The sequence below is a fragment of the Hippocampus guttulatus genome, chromosome 14, assembly GCF_054856545.1.
Source record: "Hippocampus guttulatus isolate MCC_2025c chromosome 14, RoL_Hgut_1.0, whole genome shotgun sequence".
NCBI classification, from domain to species: domain Eukaryota; kingdom Metazoa; phylum Chordata; class Actinopteri; order Syngnathiformes; family Syngnathidae; genus Hippocampus; species Hippocampus guttulatus.
In genome coordinates this window covers 5586840-5596236 of record NC_141274.1, presented here as the reverse complement: position 1 = coordinate 5596236, position 9397 = coordinate 5586840, and the positions used below count along the sequence as shown (strand labels likewise).

General features: G+C 46.7%; 1 pseudogene; it reads right to left on the bottom strand.

Moving 5' to 3' along the window:
- Nucleotides 1-714: 714 nt before the first annotated feature.
- On the bottom strand, nt 715-2776 carry LOC147194611 (frizzled-8 pseudogene; annotated as a pseudogene).
- Nucleotides 2777-9397: the final 6621 nt, after the last annotated feature.

Genomic DNA, 9397 nt, shown 5'->3' with positions numbered 1-9397 from the left:
TACTCAAGTTATTGTTCAATAGACGAGGGAGCGTCGTCATGCAACATTTATGACACTGCAGTACTAAAGCGAATGCTGTTCACATTTTGACCACTAGATGGAAGCACAACATCATTTCAGCTTTATCTTGCGAAATTGTCTTTACACGTTTCTTAAGTTTTAAAATTGATTTTCGACATTTATGACAATTAGAAAGTATGTATTTGCCATTTGAGGTTAACAGGTAGGAAGATATTTAAAGACTTGAGACGACAGAGATAAATCAGTCATAAAAAAGTGCAGTTTGTTTCGGTAATTTGTGAAATAACCGAAACAAAAAAGACGTTGAGGTGACTTTTGCTGTCTCTCATGAAGTGGTGACTGGTTTAGGACCACTTTTAATATTTTAATGAAACTAAAATGAGTCAAATTTGATGGTAGGCTAATAATTCAACAAAAAGTGACTATCACTGGCCACTTATATAATAATAATTCGGACTTTTTAAAGCTCACAATTCGTAGTTTGATTAGCACTGTCAAATACATTTCACGATGTTTGATATAATAGACTTGAAAATAGTCTTATTTTTTTCAAATCACCATAATAAACTAAAAGTGATATAAAAACCTCTGTCCATCGCAAGTGAACGTAATCGTCATTGTCTTGCAAGCACATCGAATGTGATGGTCAACCATTCTACAGTCTACGAAAATGAGCAGAAGTCTGCATCAAACTTCAATTCAAATGTTTTTGTTTATTCAAAATAAACTCTTCTATCAAAGTGACAATTATACATAATTACATGATCTGTACATTATAATTAGATAAATACCCCCATTTATGCGCGACGCAAACCCGTAATGAGTCCGTTTTAAGGCAACGTGGACCCGAGTGACCCCGATGGCGTCATCAGGACGAAAGAGCAGGTCGGTGTCCCCCCCTCAGTGAGCGTCCCACCACCTCACACCCGAGACAGAGGCACCTGCTTGGGGAACGACACCAAGCTCCCGGTCCCGGACCTCCAGGTGAGGCCGGTGCTGACGTCGCTGTACATGGACCCCCCTCCCGCCGACGACGTCGTCTTGCTCTTCCAACAGCATCGCGTGCACCACGTCCTCCACGAATCCAGGGTTTTCCCGGACCACACCCACACGCCGGACGTGATGCCCCCCAGCAGCCCCATGAAGTACTTGAGCATGAACACGGCGTACTCCGGCCGCGGGGGGCGAGCGTCGGCGCCGTCTGCGGCGGAGGGGGGACACCCGCATCTGTAGCCCGCTTCCCACGCTTGCCGGTTGTGCTGCTCATAGAAGTAGCACGCCGCGATGACGGCGGCCGGTACCGTGTAAAGCACCGTGAACACCCCGATCCGAACCATGAGCCGCTGCAGCTTGTCCGCCTTGGCCGCGCCGCCGCCACCCTGGCGACGGATGACGCGCCGAATGCGGAAGAGAGACACGAAGCCGGCCAGCAGGAACATGGAGCCCACCAGCAGGTAGACCACGAGGGGCGCGAGGACGAAGCCGCGCAGGTTGTCTAGGTTACGGTTGCCCACGTAGCAGATGCCCGCCACCGGGTCCCCGTCCACGGATCCGAGCGCCAGCGCGGCGATGGTTTTCATGCTGGGGAGGAGCCAGGCGGCCAGGTGGAAGTAGGACGCGTAGCCCGCGATGGCCTCGTTGCCCCACTTGAGCGCGGCGGCGAGGAACCAAGCCAGGGACAGGATGACCCACCAGATGGAGGCGGCCATGCCGAAAAAGTAAACGAGGAGGAAGACCAGCGTGCAGAGCGCGGGGCCGGCGCTGGCCTGCTGCGCGTGCTCGACGCCGTGCTGGCGCGTGCACGCCACCCGCTCGTGACCCGCCGCTAGCCGCAGCAGGTAGCCGGCCGATACGCACAGGTAGCAGGCGGCTAAGAAGATGATGGGCCGCTCGGGGTACTTGAAGCGCTCCATGTCGACCAGGAAGGTGGCCACGGTGATCAGCGTGGACGCGAAGCACAGCGCCGCCCACAGACCGATCCAGAAGGCGGTAAAGGCGCGCTCCTCGGCGCTGAAGAAAGGGCTGTGGCAGGACGCGGACGCGGCGCAGTCGGCCGGCGGCGGGCACTTGGGCGCCGGGGCCGCCGCCTGCACCACGAGCGGCGTGTGGTGCTTGTGGCCCCCCTTCTTCCAGGGCTTGAGAGGCGGGCGCTTGGTGGGCGGCGCGGCGCTAGTGGCCGCGCCGGCGCCCGTGGACGCCCCGGTGCTCTGACTCGGGTCCTGGTTGTAGTCCATGCACAGCCGGTCCTGCTGGCCCTGCTCCGGGAGCAGCTCGCACCTCATGCGGTCCGGCCAGGGGAAGCCGAACTGCCTCATGAGGGGCGCGCAGCCGGCTCTAGCGCGCTCGCACACGCTCCGGCAAGGAGGCAGGGGCTTCTTGTAGTCCTCCAGGCAGATGGGCGTGTACATGCTGCACAGGAAGAAGCGCAGGTCCGCCGAGCACTTGATCTCCACGAGCGCCAGGAACTGGTGCACTTCCAGGCCGGCTTCGTCCTGTGTGTCGTGGTGGAACTGGTTGGGCATGTAAGTGTGGTTGTAGCCGATGCCCTTGCACATGGGCACCGAGATCTCCTGACACTGCAGGGGTTTGGCGCCCCAGCAACGCGAGCGGTGAACGGCCAGCGTGAAGAGGCACAGGAACAGCGCGCCCCGGGACATGGCCGGATGGACGCGCCTCAGTCCACCCGAGAACCGCATCGGGTCATGCCTGCGAGCTCCCGCTTCTTGCGTTCTCGCGTATGCGAGTGCGTGTTCGTTAGGTTGCGCGATGTGTCGCTCGGTGGGCGGGCTACAGCTTTTTATAGGCTAAGGCGAGAGGAGGCGACGCCCCCCCCTAGGAGGGTCCCGGCCACGTCAATCAAACTCAAAAGAGCTTTGGCGCTCCAATACACACACGCACACATCTTGAATACAATCGGGCCATTAGCGAGGAATGTCATTAGCAAAGTCAACAGTATAGTAATGAGTTCAAGAGCAAAAATAAGAGAGCGACGTGCTGAAAATGTAGAAATGAGGTCTTGACCAACATAAATCAGAACAAAAAAATCCGAATACTAAAAGTTCACCAGTGACCTTATTTTGTTTACTTTTTTTTTGTTAGTGAGTTTGTCTTTCCTTATATTTAGTGTTGTACAAATGTCTTGTTTGCTTCATATATTTTCATGATCTTTATGATATACGATTAAGTTAAATAAATTTATGTGATCACATGTCATGATATTTAAAGACTGATTACTATTCTTCATTTATTTCTAATTTAATTCTCTTTAATATCATTTTAATATGTATTACTGTTAGAAGGTTGATAAGTTTTTGTCTTTAAAATGTAGTCTTTTTTCAGGAAAAAAAGTCCTAGATTAAAAATCATTTAAAAAACGATTACAAATGATATTTTTAGGAAATAAAACAACAATAAATCTATATTTTTTTTATTTATTTTATCTTTATTTCTTCTTTTTCTTTTCTATCTTCTTTATATATATAGACCAAATGTATTTTTTTCCCAATGTTTTGAAAAAAAATTCACGTGCTAAAAAACCCATCTTTCCCCCAAAATCATTGATTTTGAGAAATATAATGAAGTATTCCCCCTCTACCCCCCACCAACACATGAACACTGTTTTGAGAAAGTATATTTCAAAGAAAGAGTCACGTTTTAAAGAAGTTAAAAAAAAAATCCACTGGAAATTCATTTTGTACAAGGCATTCAAGGGACCAGAATGAATGGAAGACATGATCATTGTAAAGACTGCATGTTATCGTCATGTAACATTGTGTACCTTAATACAGTGGCCAAAACTTGTTCGGCAACAAGCTAACACATACAATGTGTTCAGGGAGCACATGGAATGTGGGGAAAAACACAAACTTATCTTTGTCAACACATCTTTTGTGGATTAACATGGGATAGTGTCCCAATGAATTGGGACACTATTCCAATGAATAGTGTGGGAATTGTACCAAATATGTGTCCTAAATGCAAGTGGCCTTGTTGGAAAAACAAGAGGCCATACGGGGTGTTCAGGCAGCAGACAGAATATAGAAAATGCCAGCATCCTCAATGTCACTGCTCTTGACTGCAGCTTCTGAATAAAAAGAAAAACACCATGATGGCTTTTGTCACAGAAGGGGTGTTCACACGGCAACTTTTACTCCGGTGTTGCACCGGGGCTGCCCCCCATAGAGCGTTCACATGTACAAAGTTACACCGGTGTAGCCCCTGAACACAGCTACAACCGGAGCAAATTTAACCCTGCTCAGGAGGTGGTTTAAAAATTTACTCCGGAGTAAATGCTCGTGTGCGGGGCAGCACCGATATAAAATGGGACGTGTGAACGCTACAGGGGTAGACTCGCTACGCATGAGAAGAGTTGATGACATACGGGTATTGCATAACTTGCGTCCTGGGTATTTTGCACTTCTTTCTTTTCTCTCTCTCTCATCCTTCTACGGTGTCTGATGGACCACGGCGTTGATTTGTCTGGAGAAGTATAAACCATGGTTTTTCGATATGTCACAAACAAGGCGGGGAAAAGGAAGCATGTTTTATTTCGTATCGTACGGCCGCAGAAACTGCCGTGTGAACGCAAGTGGGGCTGCACCGGGGTTAACGCGCTTCTCTTTAGTAAGCAGCTTCTTTTTACGTGTGAACGCTCCGCAAAATTTACACCGGTGTAAGATATATCGCAACAAAATACATCGGTGCAGCACCGATGCAAATGTGTGCTGTGTGAACACCCCTATAATCACACACATTTGTATTGGGAGTGCTTTCAAAGATAAGATTTTTAATTGTCTTTTATTTATTTTGATGAAGTATGAGGCCACAAGAGAGCTGATTTTGGTGTTAAGATGACTAACGCACGTGCGTATGTGTGTGTGTGTGTGTGTGTGTGAGAGAGAGGTTAATATGGTCTTGTTAGCCCACTGCAGGGGGTGGTCTCCTTGCAAAAGGAGTTTGGCGTTTGTCTTAACTTCAGTGCAAATCGTTTGATTAGTCGCACGCTGGGCAGATGATTACTGCGACGTAGCCCACCCTGCGTGTGTTTGTGTGTGTATGTTAAAGAGTTTGCCAACCCCACCCAAAAGAAAACAAACTAGCGCTTGCTAGGCAGATAAGGACTAATTAAAGTCATTCACACTTGTAATTGGATTGGTGGGCTTCAAATGGCGCCGAGGTTGTTTTGTCAGACGGGCCCAAACGCATCGCACTGCCAATTAGCCTTGTTAGCCCGCCTGCTAGCATGTTTGCCAAAGGAGTGTTTGGCCTCAGCATGACGTTTCTCACTATTCAGAGTTTTTGTTACGGGAAGACAATTTTCATTCTGATCCGATTTTTTTTTTTTTGGGGGGGTGGTGTCCCGCTTCAAACTGCGCCCCCGCTGATGTGCACTGCTTACACTAACCTACGTGGGTGAAAACAGAGAGGATCTTCTACTTCATCGTTGCAGTCAATGTTGGCCAAATTTCTAGCCACTTCAGCAACTACTTTTGTGGGATGTGAGCCACCATTTCACCCTATTTTTGTGGCTTTGACTTCCTAGCGCAAATTTGCTTGACTTTGCCAGAAGCAGCAGTTTGGCAAATACAGTATTGAAAAAGAGGCTTCAAGCTGGTTATTGGCACTCCCAAAATTTTCACATCATGTCTTAAAAACAACCTAAGATGTTGCCTTAACAATGGCCCCTCACTAGCTCAATGCTAACATAATGGAAAATACCACTGATATGCTAACTGCTAGCATCAGTAGCTGTTGTTTTACAACCTGTTAAGCAACGGCTACTTGACCACATTTGGTCAAACAAGGTCTAGACAGACAATATAATACTTAAAGGGATATGTTCTTTGTTGTCTGTAAAGAATGACGACTATGACGGCAACTTACTGAGCAGTAGTAGAAGTCTCTATCGAAAACAAAGTCAAAACCACGTCCATACTACAAATTTAGTGTCTTTTTTCGGTATAATCCTGCTAACGAAAAAAAATAGAAATGCCCTGATGAAGTTGAAGTTATTCCCAATCGGCTAACATGATTTGACTGCGGAAGAAAACAAAGGATATGGATTCTTTCACGAGGCTCGTGATGGCCTTTTATCAGCTCCATCTTGACATGTGGCATCACGCTAATCGGACATGCTACTCGGACATGCTAATGTTTCTCATTAATCTTCCACACTTGTGCTCGTGCAGCCATTTTTACTGTTAGGATGTCTCGGCTCTGAGGGGTAATAGAAATGCTAATTAGCCACTGGCTTCTAGACGCCGTCACGGCTTGCTAGCATGTCTGGTAACGGCCCTTTGTTTTTAAACACCATTTAGCCACATACCTTTAGCACTAATATTAGCTTATGTTAATGTAGTTTAGGTGAACGTTAGTTTAGCAACAGCATTTAAAGTACGTTTACATAACCTCTGCTGCTTTGACAGGTCACTGTCTTTTTATCTTCAGGGTTTGGGTAGGCAAGGACAAGGACCTACTAGTGAGCAGGACATTTAGGCCGGATAGTGCATCTGATGAGTATTTTTAAAAAATCACCCAGGACTGGTGCTGGGAGTTCTGAACCAGTAACTGTATCTTATCATAGAGAATCAGGAAGTCAAGCCTTGGACATATGAACTAAAAACTATTTAAGATTGGATCAGATAGCCCGAATAGGAACTTATAACTGGATTTGAGCAGTATTTTAATGTATCAGCATCTGTCTTCGGGCAACACAACCTGAACTGGTTGGCAGCCACTCACAGGGCACACATTGCCAAACAAGCATTCGCGCTCACACTCACAACTAGGGATAATTTGGAGCATTCAATCAAGCTACCATGCATGTTTTAGGACTGTGGGAGTAAACTGGAGTACCCGGAGAAAACCCACGTAGGGACAGCGAGAACACGTAGACTCCACACAGGAAGAGCAGGTCCGGAATCAAACACCTGACCTCTCAACTATGAGGTAACTGCAGCATCTACTGTATGTCGAGACAATTTAATCATGAGTAGGAGGAAAAAGTACCAGTATCATGGTGGAGACCAGGACTAGGACCTCCAGACCAGTAACTGTATCAAACTAGAAACGCCCTGTATCGAAGCAGGGGCTTCCAGGGTCTCATCCATTTGCAAGTGAACTTTAGAAGAAATAGTTCTTGACGTATACATTTCAGAGCAGTACTGTAGTCATCAGAGTGGAAGTGGTTTTGATTAACAAGGTTGATAGACAGGGCCCGGACAACAACTGTACACCCCCCCATTCCTTACCCCTCAGGGGGTTCAGCTTACTCGTTGGGCCTCCCCTTTGCATACTTTGTGTGGAAGTAGAGTTAATGCATCTGCTTTTACATCCATTTCCACATTCATTCCCGGATGGACCATTATGACTACCCCCCCCCCCCCCCCCCCCAGATTCTCTCAGGACACATGGTTTACATGGAAGGGGGGGCCGGCATCCAGGGAGGAGATCTTCTCAGGACTTATTGAGGTGTTCACGTTTGTCTTTCTAATCTTTGCATGGAAACAATAATAATAACAGCTATAAATAAAGCAAGAATAGTAAGCATAACAATAATAAATCTCTGTTTGACTGAGTTATTGTTCAAGATGAACCTCGGTCTCTGGCCTTCTTGTGTGGAGTTTGCCTGTTTCTCCCAAAACATGCCGGCTAGCTTCACTTGCTGTTCTCCTCGCAATTTTCGCTTGCTTATATTGTCTGGAGGGGTGAATATGAACGGCGACTTGTTAATATGTGGTTGGCAAGCGGTCCAGTCCAGAGTGTGTGTTGCCTGGCTCTCACGAAAAAAGTTAGCTCATCTTCAGGAGGGTAAATATTCAAGAAAACGGATGGATGGACACTGAAAATCAATTTTCATTGAAAGCAAAACCGCACAAGTTGTTAAAAATACAGTGGAACCTCAAGTTTTGTATGCTACACTTTTTGTACAATTTGTTTTTTATATTGTCAATGTCTTGTCTCAGATTTTACACGTGCTCTTGGTTTCTCTGCAAAAACCCCCCAAAAAACCCCCACTAACAAATAAGCCAACATAGGAGCAAATAAAATGCGGGGAAATTGTTGCCACAAATTCAAAAGGACGAAAACTGCTCCGCTTTCTCGCCTTCTTCCGACTGTGTTCTTTTGAATGGGAAACATTGCTTCGGATTTCGTACCGATCGCTTTGTCAGGCTTTCCTCGAGTTTTTTGTGCGGCTGTGGTGCGTGATGGATCTACGACACTTTCCTCCCTCCCTGGCGTCCTTCCTTCCTTCCTGCTTTCCACTGAGCTGTGCATACGTGTTTACTCAAGGAGGGCCTCGCAACCAGCAGAGGTGAGATGTGTGGCCCGAGGCACACACCCACCACCGACCCCCACCCCCACACACACACGCATATACACGGCGATAACAAAAGTGTATTGGTTCACCTTCCTTCACACACACACACACACACACACACACACACACACACACACACACACACACACACACACACACACAAAGTTGAAGTTGAGCAAGCAGTACAATGGCCATTAAGCATCTGAAAAATTGGAAAATGTGAAAGAAAAAAGTTTTAACAAAGTTGTGAGAATTTCGACTTTCTTTTATTTTTAGGGATGGACAGATCATGACCATGAAGAAATATAAGGTCCAGGAACAAGATGGTAACCAAGAAAGGTACGAAGACAGGAATCACGACCATGAGCTGACAGAACTTGAACCCTTTCACCGGCAGCTCTATCTGATCAACACTTGTCTTACAGTATTTTATTCATGTTTTAGGGATGGATTGACCAGGTGAAGGCCAAAGACCAACACAGGTATGAGGACTACGACCAGGATTAGGACTGCGACCAGAACTTAGAAATGGACCAATATTGGGACTGGTGAGCAGGACATTTTAACCAGTAACGACTACCAGATTTGTATTGTAGTTACCTGACTAAGGTATTGGGGATTGATTAAGCAGGACTGGGACCAGGTCCAAAACCTCGACCCTTGAACAGTAACTATCTGACTAATATTTTAGTTGACGACCTAGTGGAGGCAATGTCCTGCCTGCTTTCCATTTTTCTCCCTGTTGCAACACACCTGTTGGAATTTATCAAGAAAGAGACCTGGACTGGGACCAGGATCAGCAATGGGACCAGTGCTAGAACTAGAATCAAGACAAAAAGATCACAAGGACCAGGAGAACAACCCTTTCATCAAGAAGAATGACTCAAGATTTTAGTGATCCGACTTGAGTTTTCGGATGGACTGGTCAAGGCGCGGCTTTCCAGCGGTTGCACCTGATGTTGTTTTGACCGCGTCAAGAAATGTAAACGAAAAAGCAGATGTGTGAGGGAGGGAATGTTTGCAAATGTTGTTATTGTTTATCCGATTCTTCTTCCT